The sequence below is a fragment of the Electrona antarctica genome (genome assembly GCF_951216825.1).
Source record: "Electrona antarctica genome assembly, contig: scaffold_176, whole genome shotgun sequence".
NCBI lineage: Eukaryota > Metazoa > Chordata > Actinopteri > Myctophiformes > Myctophidae > Electrona > Electrona antarctica.
Window position 1 is genome coordinate 225,634 of NW_027637815.1, and position 16,349 is coordinate 241,982.

The following is a 16,349-nucleotide window of genomic DNA, read 5'->3' on the forward strand; positions in this document are numbered from 1 at the left end:
CATTTCCTTGTCGGATTATTAGTATTAGTCACAGTTTTCTGTCCCTGAAGTTATACTTGCTTAGTGTTTGTTATTTTCCCAGTGCTCCTCGTGTTCCTTGTTTTTTTGGTGTTAATAAACACATTTCCTGACTGTCGTCCTGCATTCGGGTCCTACCCTCTGGTCTCGAACCGTGACGCAGGTCATACGCAGGTAAGTGGAGAGGACTAGCTGCCTTACTGTCTGAACACATACGCAGCCAACGCAGGTATGTGCTGTGGATTTTTCTAGCTAAACTGGGGCGCTACGTCGCATACACGCACTCGCGAAGGGATCGGCAATTTAAATAACCTCTTTCATATAGGCCTATTTATTGGCACGAAAAAGTGATTTAGATGGAAGGCACTTGTAGAATCAGGTCTTAATGGCTCCATGAAACGACGCCATTGGCCCAACATGCACGTCATATATACCCCATGGTGGCATCAAACAGGCCGTCCGGGGGAGGGGCGGGCGGGAGGGAAGCGCTCTCGCCAGCAAATCGCAATGCTGGCTCCTCGGGTCCAGTCTGCACCTCGTCAAAACGGTCAGACGGCGTCTGATGGCGGCGGTCTTAAACTTCTGGACCTGTCAGCACAGGACAAGCCAAGGAGGAACGTGCTTTCACGCTCTGCCGAAAATAAACACATACAGTACGCCCCCCCCCCCCCCCCCGCTCCCCCTGTGCATTGGTTTAAAGGGGATGATGTCTCGGCCCGGCCGGGCGGGCACTGGGTGCTGAAAATATTGGGTGTGAAGAGCTTTTTGGTATGTGGGTTTTTTTTGTGGGACGCGGTGTCTTGGCTACTGCAGTGTGGGAGTGTTGTGATCCCTGCTTGTGACCTCTGTCTTATGCTTGACCTCTCTCTCTCTCTCTCTCTCTCTCTCTCTCTGTCTCTCTGTCTTATGCTTGCTATCTCTCTCTCTCTCTCTCTCTCTCTCTCTCTCTCTGTGTGTGTCTTATGCTCGACCTCCCTCTGCTTCTGTGCATGTCATCGCTGTCCTGTGTGGAAACCTCGTATGTCCAACAAAACTGTTCGAGGAAACTGGTGGAATATTGCTGTTATGTTAAAAGGTTTAAAGTGGTTAAGAATGTCTGTTATGTAACATACATAGACCATAGATTTTCTTTGGAGATTCTGCTATTAGACGATATGATGATCGTAGTTCTTAGTTTACTTATGAATCATCCTAGATGACTATTTCTGTGCATTTCATGTATTGCCTTGTTTTGTCCTCGTTTGATATACTGTATAAATCTCTCAGGATTAAGAGCGTCTGCTAAATGCCTAAATAAATTGCAAATTGTAAATTGTTGCACACTTTAAAGCAGCGTTTGTTAATACAATATAACTTATACAATCTATATGGTGGAGTATGTTAATACAATATTACTACAATCTGTATGGTAGAGATCTACAGATCTGCTATTTTTGAAAAATCATGAAAATGTGAATTAAATCAAGATTCAATTTATCCCCTGAGCAAGCAGGCAGGCTCTATTAGCTCAATGGTATAAATGTTAGTACTTGGGCAGGAAACTGTGTTCAAATCCAGAGTAGAAGAGGAAAGTTACATATAGTGTCGCTTTAACCACTTTAAGTTTAAACCATTCACATGTTCTGTTTTTTATCATTTTGAAAAACAATCTAAAGTAGTGGAAAATAGCTGCAAGTTCAGAGCACGCACGCACGCACGCACGCACGCACGCACGCACGCACGCACGCACGCACTACACCGGTCTAATGAGGGCACCCAGAGGTCATGACCTCGTTTGACCTTTGATCTCTCCGGCATGCACTCATATTATATATACTTGATGGGTGACTGTGACAGCATACATGGTGCAGAGACGGGACAGGCTTGGTCAGGGTCAAGGTCACAGAGGAGGCGTGAGCTTGTACTTCATCGTCTATTTTCACAATGTTTTCCTCTTTCTAGTGGTGCTGGCTGGTGACGAGGCGGTCGCGTTATGATGACGTAACCGGAAATCAACCAACCGCAAGGGCTTCTGGGAAACTGAGTTCAATGCGTGAAGTGAACGAGGGTGTAGGGACAATCTTAGCTCCCTTTGCTCTTTGTATATGACCCGGATCAGGTTAGTGGCTTTTTTTGTCGGCTCAAAAAACAAATCATTGGAGTGTTTTCAAGCGGATTTTCATGGATCAAAGGCGCAAATACTTCGGCGTATCCTCCAAAGGTAATTAAACAATCCCGGCAGCCTCGGTATATGTCATAATTTAAAGCCCTCAAAGTGTTAAGCCAAGCATCTGGTGATCCCCCCCCGGTTTGGGAACCTCTGCTGTACAGTAGACTTTGTTAATTACAGTAGCAGGAGGTAGTCAGCTCTAATTACCAAATCGGGGCTGAGAGAGAGAGAGAGAGAGAGAGAGAGAGAGAGAGAGAGAGAGAGAGAGAGAGAGAGAGAGAGAGAGAGACTCCCTCCCTCCCCATTTTGCGGTTTGGCTTAACGAAAAACCAGCGACTTCTCAACGGGCCAGCTGTGGCCGTATACTGTTTTCCCAACGCAAAACGATATTTCCTAGTTTGACTTCTGTCCTGTAACACTTGCTGCTTAAAATACCCAACCTTACCTTTATCAGTCGGGTCTTATATATATACATAATACTGTGTATAGGCTGCCAAAGCCAGAGGAAGCCGGACGATTAGCAAATGTGATAATTGGCACCACGTCGGTTTAGTTTTCAGTGGTGAGACGTTTTATTTTTTAGAAGCCGCTGGGGAGATTGACTCGACTCGACTTTATTTGTATAGCCCTTAATCGCTTTTACAGTCGAAGGGCTTGTTCCCATGCAGTTTACCCTTACAGTAACAAAGGAAATTAATCACCCACTGTCCGTAGCCCATAGACGCTACGGTTAGGACAAAAACCTCCCCTTTCTAAGAAACATCGAGAAGCAGGACACCAAAACGGTGGACAGCGTGGGGGGAAAGAATAAGACAAACATAACAAGTCCATATATTGGGTGACACACACAAAGGCCCTTTATTTATTTATTTTTTTACAAAAATCTTCAAACATAGCAGATGTACTTATTTAAAAGACCACTTCACCACTTTTGAACCTATCTTCATATAATTGGTCATCCCTAATGTTTATGATAAAATGCAAAAAAAGATATTATACTCTGTGGGCAGTTCAGAAAGCCTGTCCACCAGGTTTACACCATCAATGGGGAAACCAAGAAAGAAACTGCAGGCTTTCTGGGGACCACCTGGAACCCCCTCAAGGACCACTGGTGGTCCCCGGACCGCTGGTTGAGAACCACTGTTCTACATCTATTCTAAGCTTAATTAATTAATGAAAAAATAACCCCCCCCCCCCAAATATGGCCCTTGAGGAAAATGTATTGGGGAACCCTGGTGTAATTAGTATAACTAGTCCTTACCCGTTCTGAATATATGGTAACGGATGGGTTATTCATTATTATGTGCGCGTGCGTGCACACACACACACACACACACACACACACACACACACACACACGGACCATAGTATGCCTCCCACGATGCGAAACGAAAGTCCTCCACAGTGTAGGCCAGGGTTCCCCAATAGGCGGCCCGCGGGCCGAAAAAAAATAAGTTTTTCTTTTTTTTTGGGGGGGTGGTCCCAGATATAAATGGCATTAAATGGGGGTCAGTAGCCTATGCATGTCAAACTGGGCACCCCCTCAAGGACCACTGGTGGTCCCCGGACCACTGGTTGAGAACAACTTTTAATTAATTAATGAACAAATAAAAAAAACCAATTTTTTGCGCGTGCAGACTCGGCCCCCAGCCTGGTACCCTAGTCAAAATATGGCCCTTGAGGAAAGTTAATTGGGGAACCCTGGTGTAGGCCTACTGTGATTGTGACGTTGTGTGTTCAGCAAGAGTAGCTATAGTAGTATCGTTTTCCCCGTGTGGACTGTGGGTCTGTTACGCGGAAAAGTGTGTCCCAGTATAAATCTGTGCCTTTCCAACATGCAGTTCGCTGGTGACACTGGTGACACGTGATTTGCGGGGAGAGGAAGGAAGTACTCGGACGGACTGACTGACTGAAAGACAGCGAATAGACAGGGAGCGAGCGTCCGCTAAATTATTAGATAGATATACCCGTTCTGAATATATGAACAGCAAATGATGTTCAGTGTGGTGTCGAAACAGCGCATGTGTTGACATTAACATGCCCCGTCCGAGTTATTTTCCCCGTGTGGGTCTGTTACGCGGAAAAGCGTGTCCCATGTATTAATCTGTGTCCGTCATACTGTAGACCCGGAAGCCGTCCCAACATGCACTTCACTGGTGACCCGGAAGCGGACGGACGGACAGACAGCGATCGCTAAATTATTAGATAGATAGTGTAATAGTGTAAATAGTGTAATAGTGTAATAACCCTAATAGCCTACTGTGCCAAATTTGGCACATGCCTAAATTTATATCTATTGTTGGTGCTAAATTCAAATTGAGTTTCTCAACTTAATATAGCATCTGATTGAGGCAGAAACACAAATAATTTTGATTTCATTAGAAATGAATTCCGTCCAAAAGGGGTTAACCAAGCACTATACTGAACAATTCTGAGGTACTTGATTATGTCTCTTTTCCAATACTTAATAATTTCTACTCCACTATCTCTCTCTCTCACTCTCTCTCTCTCTCTCTCTCTCTCTCTCTCTCTCTCTCTCTCTCTCTTGTTGTCTCTCTCTCTGCCTCTTCCCATATATCAGTGGGAGATCAGACCTCTCCATCTTGCGTGTGTGCGTGCGTGCGCGCGCATGCATGCATTGGTGCGATAGAGGGGTTAATGGATGGGGCAGGATGAAGCATTGTGTTCCCGCGGTCAGAGGCAAACATTTGTTTTGTTGCTGCGATTAATGTGTGTGAGAGAGAGAGTACTAGTCGACCGCATGGGAGATGATGGACTGACGATCCCCTGACAAACCATAAGCCACTGTCAGCAGCGAGCGAGGCTGGTGGGTGGAATCTCGGCCCACCACCACAACCATCATCATCATCATCATCATCGCATCACATGCGGGACAAATCATCCGCCAACTATATCTGCCAGACAGCATCCAGCAGCCCAACCCAGTAGTCAAAGTCAAAGTCGTACGATTAGTCACACACGTTACCGCAGTGCAATTTGTTCTCCGCATTTGACCCATCTCTTGGAGCGGTGAGCCGCAGCCGTGCCGCATTCGGGAATCATTAGTTGATTTGACCACTCCCAATCCAACCCATTGATGCTGAGTGCCAAGCAGGGAGGCATTGGGTCCCATTTTTACAGTCTTTGGTGTGATGTCCCGGCCGGGCATTGAACCCCCGACCTCCCAGTTTCAGGGCGGACACTCTAACCACAAGGCCACTGTCTGGTCATGGGTGAGTCTTAACATTTTAGCTGCCAGCAGGGGGCAGCATAAGCACACGTAAGGACTGCCACCCGTCCGCTCTAATGCTGCGATCCTTGTTTCCTTTCCGGGTTATTGAGGAAGGTGGGGGCCTTTGTTATGAGCCCATCACCACCCACTTAGCTCAGACCCCTTAGCTAGCATTACAACCAGTTACATTTGCTCATCGATGCGGTACAAACTCTCAAATTGATTTACGATCGTCGGGTGCGCGGCGGCGCACCATGGACAGCGCTCGAACCTTTTGAGATACAGCGCTTTGAAAATGCTGTTATAATGGAGGCTCAACGGAGCTGGATTTAAAAATCCCATAGCTGGTGGGGACGGAGGCTCTCCATACAACCCAGAGCCATGCTAAAAGGTAAATAATCGAACGCTGCTTCCATATATGGAGTATACGGTTGTCTACGAACATACGCGTAGATGGCAACAGTAGGTACCGTTAGCCTAGGTACGTTTATAAACGTATAGATGGCAGCGAAAAAGTAACCGGCCACGTATGTCGGACATTACTAACCCTAACCTCACGCGGGAGCCACGGGTGAGTCTTAATCCCCACCAATCCCCGTATTTGTGGCAGAAGCCCTTGACGCGAGAAGATGACAACTTTATTAGAAAACAAGTAAAATAAGAGTAAAACCAATAAGAACAGTACATGTAAAAACACATCAGCTCGGGAATGCTATTCTGAACAGGTGGGTTTTCAGTGCGGTTTTGAAGGTGGGGAGTGAGGGGGCATCCCGGATCTGTTTGGGGAGGGCATTCCAGAGGGTAGGGGTGGGGCCACAGAGAAGCTAGGCCCTGTCGCCCCAGGTTTTGAGCCTGATCTTCTTGGGGATCACAAGGAGGCCGGCGTCGCTGGACCTGAGGGAGCGGGATGGTGCGTATGTGGCTGGAGGAGGGCGGAGAGGTAGGGGGGAGCCAGGTTGTGCAGCGACTTGTAGGTGGTGAGGAGTAGTTTGAATTAAATTCTGTGTTTGATGGGGAGCCAGTGGAGGTCACGGAGGACTGGAGTGATGTGGTCTCTGGAGCGGGTGGACCTACCTACAGTTAAACTAAAGACTCAAAAAGAAAAAGACCATTACTGCATCAAACATAATCAACAAACTATGCTAAAAAAAACTAGTCAAACATTGGTCAAGTTATTAATGTAAGAAAGAATTGTGGAAATAGCCTCACACTGCGAGGCGTTGTGAGCGGGTGGAATCTGGGTGGAGCGAGTGGGGGGTCCCCACATACTCCCAGTTCAAATATTATTATTTTGGGGGTCACGGCCTGAAAAGGTTGAGAACCACTGGTATAGGACAGTGGTTCCCAAACGGTGGGTTCCCAAATTATTGTGGAGTGGAGGGGCGCCCAGATGATTAGCTTCATGTGGAACACTGTTTTCTCACTCCACAATAACCCTGCAAGCCGAATGACGTCATGATGACGTGATGATGACGTTCTCCGGTGATGTTCATGACGTTCAGGACTAGGCCAGATCACAGCCCATATATGGGGATGATCTTTACGTAATTTCTAGGACGTCTTCACCAGTTGAAATAATATAGCTTATTCTGGGCCAGATCTGACTAGTTATGATGATATGTGACTAAATTTGACTGAGGGACTGCCATTGGATTTTTTTGAATCTTCGTTTTTTTGACATATTGGTTGTTCAGTTTGACCCACCAGTTTTGGAGATATGGCTTATAGAGTAATGTCTTGCAGAAAACAGCGAGTTGAGAAAACAGGCTTGAAAGGTTCACTTCTGTCGTCTCTAACATTACACCTAGCTATATGTTTGGGCATTTGTTTCATATTTACATGTCAATTTCAGCTCTGACACTTATTTCAGACATGCTCTAGTATGTGAAGAGTCTGCCTGTGCTATTAACTCATTTTGAAAAAAATGGGTTTTCTCCTCTGGTGAATAGCTGTAATTTGCGATGGCAATCTCTCAGTCAAATCTGGTCACATATGACTTAAATTGATCTGGCCTCGATCAGACTCTCTCTGATTCATCCAGGGATGTCCGGCGTCTTAGTGGGCAGAAACTTGCTGGGAAACAAACCAACGTACTGTAGTCTATGCGAGGCGTTGTGAGCCAGTGTCTAAAATGCGTTCCTCCTCCAGTCCACTTCCAACCAGTATTTTTAAAGATGCTTGTAACTCCTTAGGTCCACATGTATTGTCCATTGTAAATAGCTCCCTTAGTTCTGGTTGTGTCCCCGATTATTTTAAACATGCTGTTATCCAGCCACTTTAAAAAAAAAAAAAACCTTGACGCGTCACTCCCTGTTAACTATAGACCAATTTCCAAACTCCCTTTCATTGCCAAAATTTTAGAGAAGGTGGTCTGCGAACAATTACTTTTAACAGTTGAAAACAATAATATATTTGATAAATTTCAATCAGGCTTTCGTCCAAAGCACAGCACCGAAACGGCACTCCTCAGGGTCTCACAAATGATATCCTGATGCGTGCAGACTCTGGGGAGTGTTCGGTTCTGCTGCTACTGGACCTAAGTGCAGCCTTCGATACTATAGATCACACCATTTTGTTAAATAGATTAGAGAAATGGGTAGGTATACGGGGGACTGCACTAAAATGGTTTGCCTCTTACCTGTCTAACAGGAGTGCTGCTGTGGCCATTAATGATCATGTCTCTTCCTCTGCAGAATTAAAACATGGCGTGCCCCAAGGTTCCATTCTTGGTCCCATTTTATTTTCTTTATACATGCTTCCACTTGGTGTTTTAATCAGTAATTTTAATCAAGTGTCTTACCACTGTTATGCTGACGACACCCAGCTGTATTTTGCTTTTAAACCCTCTGATCTTAGCAAATTGTCTATTTAAAAAATTTGTCTGTCTTCCATTAAAGACTGGATGGCAGAAAGTTTTCTCCAATTAAACCCGGACAAAACTGAAGTCCTTATCATAGGCCCCGATACTATATGCAATGACATAAAGCAGTCCCTGGGTCCTTCTTCAGCACACTTCACAAAAGTTTCAAAAAACCTAGGTGTGTTATTTGACCAGCAAATGAATTTCGAGCCACATGTCAAAAAAGTGGTTCAAACCTGTTTCTTTCAGCTAAGAAACATTTCCAAAATTAAGTCGCTTTTAACCCCTCGAGATCTGGAACAACTCATTCATGCTTTTATTTCTTCCCGGCTGGACTATTGCAACTCATTATTTACTACCCTCAGTCGCTCATCAATACATCGCCTCCAGTTGGTGCAGAATACAGCTGCCAGACTTTTAACAAACACTTTTAGAAGGTCTCATATCACCCCTGTACTTGCTGCTTTACACTGGCTTCCAATTGACTGTAGAATTGTTTTTAAAATTGTATTAATCACTTTTAAAGCTCTCCATGGGCTGTCTCCCATGTACATTACTGAACTTTTATTCCCCATTTTAAATGTGAGAACACTGAGGTCCTCAGGTAAAGACCTGCTCAAAATTCCCAACACAAGACTGAGAACCAAAGGCGATAGAGCTTTTGAAGTTGTAGCCCCTTCCCTATGGAATTAATTACCCCTTTCCCTAAGGAGGGCAGAATCTGTCGAGACATTTAAAAAGCTGCTAAAAACTCATTTATTTCAAAAACACTTTATTCTGTAATAGTGTCTACTGCATGTTTATTTATATATATATATATTTGTATTATTACTCTGTCATTGTGTTTTTGTTTTACTGATGATCTATGTATTGCTCTTGTTTTATTTCATTTTATTTATTGTACAGCACCTTGTGACATTTGTTTTGAAAGGCGCTTTATAAATAAAATTTACCTTACCTTACCTTACCTTGTAGTTTGGCTATTTTCAGTGTTCATCTGTGGAACTGAGTCAAACTCTGCACAACTGGATTACTTAATTATATTAGTAAAATAATTACTTAAAGGACAGCCTTCAGGTTGTATTTTGTATTTATAAACAATGTGGGCCAAGGGCAATAGTGTTATCATGAAGATAACGAAACATTATTAACATTGAACCAGTTTTAGCGATGTTGTCGCACTTTTTCTCGGCCCGAGTTGGCCGTCCATGAACGCGCATATCAAAATCCCTTTTCATGAGCGTGCACGCTCATGACGTAAGATTAGGTCCCCGCAGCAGAGGGCGCTGCCTGATAGTACAGGTAACTGGTGCCTTGTTCTCTTCTTGTTTGCCTATTCGGTTTGTTGTTGTTTTTTTTCACAGCGTGGTTCTCTTGGAGAGTAGGGTGAAACAAACAAGAAACATGGTGAACGTTTGTGTTTTTGCTGGGTGTTCTAATTCCAACATATCTGGGCACAAAACTCATTCCTTTCCAAAGAAAGGCACACCGGCCTTCCGGGCATGGATGAGGTTCGTGCAGGTAAAGAGAGCAGATTTTACAGCGTCATGTGTGAAAGTGCACTCGGTTCTGTGTAGCGCGCATTTCAAAGACGAGGACTCGGTACAAGGAGATGTCATGGAGCATCGAATGGGATTCAGGTCATTGGATCGTGTGAGACTTCTTTTTGGTGCTGTACCTTCGATCCAGTCACCTCCTGGTCAAGCTGCTGCTGCTGCACGAGGATCTACGGCGGTACGCAAACTTGGGCTGTCTCGGGTAAGTGTCAACGTGACTGTAAACTAATCCCTTTGACGCTAGCATTAGTTAGCAGGCTGTTATTGTCTCTACCACGCCGAATAAGGCATTGGGAGAGAGTATGTTTTGTTCAATGCTAGACTAGTTATTTGGACGAAAACACTGTCAGCGTATTGGGCTGAGGATGAGTACACTCCACGTGTTGAAAGAGATGTTCCAACTATGGTGAAAATATAGCCACAATGCCAAAACAAGGGGATATACAAAACTACTTCCCTGAAAAGTTTGTGTAAAAATGATGGTGGGTGATATGAGCAGCTAGCTGTAGGCTATGTCAGTGGTTCCAAAAGTGGGGTCCGGGGACCCCTAAGGGACCTTGAGGCAGTTCCAGGGGTCCCCAGCTAATTCATAGTTAGGAACCAAATGGACCCTTATGGGTCTGTAACTCAGAGTGACAGTGTACACTCTCAGAGTTAAATTAACATTGATTTTACAATATACATTGGGGTCCCAGAGATATAAATGCCATTCAATGGGGGTCGGTACTAGACTAATGCATGTCAAACTGGGGGTCCTTGAAATTAAACTGGTTGAGAATCACTGCTAGAAATTTAAAAATGTTCTCATATGGGGGTCCCTGGTATGTTTTCAAATGGGGGTCTGCAAGCTAATTAATGTAAATGTGGGGGTCCTTGACATGAAAAAGTTTGGGAACCATGCACTGGGCTATGTGATATCCTATCTATGTACAGTTAGTATCATGCAAAGTATGTGAACTATTTGCAGACTCGTGCAAAATGTTACAAATTGGTGGGTCCCTGAACACTCAGTCATTTACAATTCATGTCAAAGTTTGTTTCACTTCTAATTTGTAGATAATGGTCTATATAACAGTTTTGGTTCAAGTGTCAAGAAACAAGATTGAAGAAAAATATATATATTTCAAAATGGCCAAAATTGTGTCTGTCTTTTCCCATAATTGCTGTGTAGTAATTGTTATTGCTATATTTACTGTAGTCTCATTTTGTGAAATATCATAAGATTTACTCCAATAAGTTTATTTTGTATAGATTACTCATTCATAATAACAGACATGCATATGCATATGCACCAACATCAACATTCTAGGTTCAATAGGATAGTTGTTTGGTGTAATGATAATAGTTAGGTGTAATTTGAAGTAATTCGATGTCATCTTTATTTTTTCCATGCCAGAATATCAACATCAATATTTGAACTCCAGTTGATACCTCACACAGTATTGACTTGATATAGCAATACAGAATTATAGAGCAATTGGGGGAAAACAAAAAAATAGACATACATGGAACCCCACTTTTTCCCCCCTATGTCCAACTTTCTGTGTTTGTGTAAAAACAAACATTGAAGACAAAAGTGAGGACACAAATTGTGATCGGCTGATCATCCCATAGCAATGATTTGATTGGCTGAGCAAAGTACATATTGAAGAAAAAAATCACACCCGTGTGAACTGAGTGGTGCAACTGTTCACACACTACGTCACACACTAACCATAGCAACCATGCTCATCTGTACGTGGCCCCACGGGTACACACATACACAGACACATACAGACACATACAGACAAAGCTGGTTGTTGGAGTGGTTTGCACCACTCAAAAAGTGAGGGCAGGAAAGTGTTGTGATTGATGTCTGATGATAAGAGTGCCCCTCACTTCACATGGTGTGATTTTCTTATTGTTTTACAACAGACGCTTCAAAGCCTCTGTGCAACTCCTGACATGCCAGAGGAGCCTATGATGCATGAGGAGGAAGAGGATCAGGAGGAGGAAGATGCAGGTCAGTCATCTGCTGCTGAACCCTCTCTTCCACCCTCTGAGGAATCTGCAGCACACAAGGCAACTCAGTACATATTCCGGAGACCACACCGTTCTTTGGGTAGGTTTTCATTTGCTTTGCATGTTTTAGACAACAATGCCTTTGTAGAGATGGTTATTATATCTCTTGTTTTCTACAGGCATCCAGGTAATCCCCCAACTGCTGTCCTTAGGAACACAGGCAGCCCCCAAAATGGTGTCGGTTGAAACGCAGACCGACATTTCAAGTTTTCTGGGTAGTCCGTTGTGTAGTCAGCAGAGCCAATGCACCATTTCTCAGAGTGACAGCGAGTCAGGTAGGGTAGTATTATTGATTTTAAGCTATCAATTGTTGATGAATTGCTTGTAAAATCAGAATGTTTTAATTATGTTGATCAACTAATCGATGAATCGACTAATCATTTCAGCACCAAAGCAAGGTGATGAAAATTGGGTTCCAGAGCTTGAAGACGAGCTCTTCTCTGAGAGCTCTGATGACACGCCAGACCCAGAACCACTGTCTGCCCCTTGGTAAGACACACTACACATTTACACTAATCTGGTCATGCCATGCATCTCAGGATACCAATTGTTCAGTCTTAATTATACTTTGCTTTTTATTATGATTTCTTATTTTTTTATCAGCAACATTGATAAGTACATAGTGTGTCACAGCCAACTCATGACGCTGTTTGCTACTTGTCCGAGCTGCTGTGAGGCCACACAGGGCATCATACAGAGACAGGAGGGGACATTTTTGAAAATCCAACAGGTAAGTCCTGCACCTGTAGAAAGTTACGGTGGCATGTTTTTTTCCTTCTTCAAAAACCTGTTTTCTCACTTTATTCCTCAGCCATAAGAACAGCACAACACTGATCATTGTCTCCACCAGGCCGAAGGCATGGGGAGAGAGTATGTTTTGCACTCCGTCCGTGTGTGTGTCCGTCCGTCCGTGTGTGTGTCCTTCCGTCCGTCTGTGTACAGCTAATCTCCGGCACCGTTAACCCGGCCGATGCCAAACTTTGCACACACACTCCCTGGATGCCAACGATGAACCTCTGCCCCACATTTTCCAGAACGGCCTGTTATAGCGCCACCATGAGGCAGCTTTTCACATTTATTACCTAAAACTGCATCAATCTGCGTGAAACGTTGCATGCACACTCCCTAGAGGCCAAGGACAAACCTTTGACCTGCATTTTCCGCATCTGCCTTTTATAGCGCCACCAGGAGGCCGACTTTTGTAAAACACATTTTTTTATATTACTCCTCCAGATTCTGTCCAAAAATCTCACAAATCGTTACACAGTATCTCTATGGTCATGTGCTCAAGTCGGATCTGTCTGATATTTCATATTCCATCCTAATTGCCTATAATTGGCTTTCACAGTTTGCAAGATTGCCCCCTTTTGAACAATAGCCTCAAATCATGAACGCACCATGCAATTTACGTGAAATCTTTCACACATTTTCTTACTAGGCTGAGGAATATATCCCACCCTTTTCACATTGGCCTGTTATAGCGCCACCAACAGGTTGATTTTTGCAAAACACCTTTTTGGAACAAAATGCCTCAAATCATCCAATTGCCATCAAAGGCGTATGAAGAAATGGCTACAGAAATACATGATCTCTCTGTAGTCATGTGATCAAGACGAGTCTGTTGGATTTCTCAGATTGTACACTGATTGGCTAACATTGCCTTCCCGTTTTGTACAAAATGCTGCACATGTCCTGCTCATCCAGAATTCTATCCTCAGAGATGCTATGAGTGATCTGGCTCTCAACAAAATGAAGAAAATTGTTGCAAAAACAAATAAAAAAAAACATCCTCCTAAACATTTTGCCAAACATCACACACACTCCTATCCTCCTGGTGGAGACCTGTGCCCGGAAGGGCACTTTTTCTAGTTTGAATATATTCCCCTAGGTCTGTTCAGCATGTGGGTTCAAGAGGCTTTGGCAAAACCAGCCAATGCTGCACAGAAATATGCCTGCATGCAACCTGCAGCTGAGTGGGGCTATTCATTTTGCTGGTTGTATGCCACAACAAACATTTAGAATGCTGCAGCTATTCGGACTACAGTGCACAAGTCCAAACACCTACTTCCGCCATCAGCGCTATTACACCATTCCCACCATCATCCAGGCCTGGCAGAGCCAGCAAGCCAGTATCTTCAGTGAGTTGAAGGAGATGGACGGAGGCTTGATTTTGGCTGGAGACTGCAGGTTGGTTAGCATGCTCATGAGTAATATTCATGATTAGAGTACATCATTTTGGAATGTATTCATCATTTGAAAGCATGACAACAGGTTTTGCTCTTGTCTTGTGCTTTTTACAGATCGGACAGTCCAGGGCACTGTGCAAAGTATGGCACATACTCCCTTATTGATGACCGGCTTGTGCAGGTCTGATGTAATTAATGCCTCATTTTTTTTATACTTTCTGACATATCTATGTGGCTATATTCTTCCTTCTTCAGCATGTCACCTTTTGTTTAGGTTTGTTGTGTTTGTCTGATTGTGCTCCAGAGTTCAGAAGTTCGCAACAGCAACTGGTGTGAGATAGAGGGCTTGCAACGCAGCATCAAGTTTCTGAAGGAACACGACTTGAAAGTTGCAGTCCTTGTCACAGACAGAAACCGACAGGTACAAGACAGACACACACACACACACACACACTCGACAACACACACACACACTGTATGATGATAAATATTTGAATGTGAATTCATTTAAATTTTACTAGAGGGTTAGTTAACTCATAGATTCTGCCATGTATCAGTATAATTCATTCTATTCTGCAGGTCGCAAAATGGGTGAGAGATGAGCTGTGCAAAGAAGGAACTCAACACTTCTTTGACATCTGGCATATTGGCAAATGTAAGAAATGTAATTTGTCCTTGAAAATGCATATATCTACAAGGAAGTCAAGAGAAAACATTGCATCACAGTAGTTCATGGAATTATTTTGTCTGTCTGTCTGTCTGTCTGTCTGTCTGAACAGCCCTAAATAAGCAGTTGGATGCCCTATCCAGAGAGCATGGCTGTGAGGAGGTGAGGCTTTGGAAGCCTTCCTTGGTGAACCACCTGTACTGGACTGCTGCTTCTACTCCCAGTGGCAATGCAGACATGATGGAGGCAAAGTGGAGGAGCCTTGTCAATCATGTACAAGATATACATGTGCATGATGACACCCCTGCATTCCCCGTCTGTCAGCATGGCGACTTGGAAGGAGAGGACAGAAACAAGGAGTGGCTCGAGCCAGGTATTTTCTCGCCCACAAATGTACACAAATTCACGTTTTCGTGATGTTTGTTAGTTGGTGGTCTGAATAACCTTTTCAAAACGTTGTACAAAATAAGCATATGATCAGGAAGAGATTGAAACATCGGTTGATGTGATGTTTGTGTGCAGGTTCAACAGCAGTTGTTAAACTGGAAGATCTTGTCACTAAAAAAATGTTCATCAAGGATGTACGGCAGCTATCACCCAACAACCAAACCTACTCACTCGAGGCGTTCCACTCTTTGATGCTGAAGTTCTGCCCTAAGCATACGGGCTTCTCGTATCTTGGAATGCATAGCAGGTACAGTCTGGCTATCAAGGGCCAGTGTTCTAATAGAATTTATGTGAAATTACATTATATTGAAATTGCAGGATGATAAAGTAAATGTATTATGAATGAAGAGGGTGTGACGACTCTTTTATTCTACAGTGTTTATTTTGGCTGGCACCTTGCAAGGACTGGTAACTGTTTTAATCCTCATTTGACATTAATAATTATAATATGCTCCTTTCCGTAGGCTCCTGTTAGCAGCTATGCATTACAACCACAACGGGAACAGAACACAGGCCACTACAGCTGATGGCGTGCCACGCCACTCAGTGGCCTACCCTAGGTTCCGTAAAGGGGAACATGTTGTTCATCCCATCAAAGAGAAGCCATCTTATGGTTTGTGTTCAATTACTAATTAAGTTGGAGTTGTCAACTATTTGGAAATACTGCTACGCTTTTATAATGTTTCAATATACAGTATCATGCGTTGACACAAAGGATTGCCCACCTGCCCCTGGCAGGTAAATTAGGCTTTCAGGCAGGTAGTTTGCTTTCAGGTTGCCTGACAGGGGCACATGCTTGTTGTCTATACAACACAAGTCTTCTGGTCTGTAGAATGTAAAATAAAGAACTGTTTACCTACAATGTGCCGTTTTCACTGTTCCTACACTTATACGTGTGTGAACCTACAGTCATATTCATACATATTATGTTGGTATTTTGCATAGAAATTGAGGTATGACATTCTTTATCACAGCCCCAGAAAGTAGGGGGAAAAGTTAAATTGAACAGTAATTCAAATTGTAACTAACTTTATAATGGACGATTTGCTTTTTGGGCAAGAGGGCATGACCTTTGGGCAAGTACAACATGACCTGTACTTGCCCAGCGGGCAAGTGCTGCTGAGACCTTAGTGTCAACCCCTGTAATATATTATTCTCTTCTTTCCAGACTAT

General features: G+C 43.7%; 1 long non-coding RNA gene across 1 annotated transcript; it reads left to right on the forward strand.

The window, feature by feature from the left end:
* The first annotated feature begins 14,896 nt into the window (after window positions 1-14,896).
* Window positions 14,897-15,766, forward strand: LOC306918643. The gene is made up of 3 exons (XR_013789360.1): window positions 14,897-15,102; window positions 15,252-15,423; window positions 15,641-15,766. It is a non-coding gene; the product is annotated as an uncharacterized lncRNA (long non-coding RNA).
* Window positions 15,767-16,349: the final 583 nt, after the last annotated feature.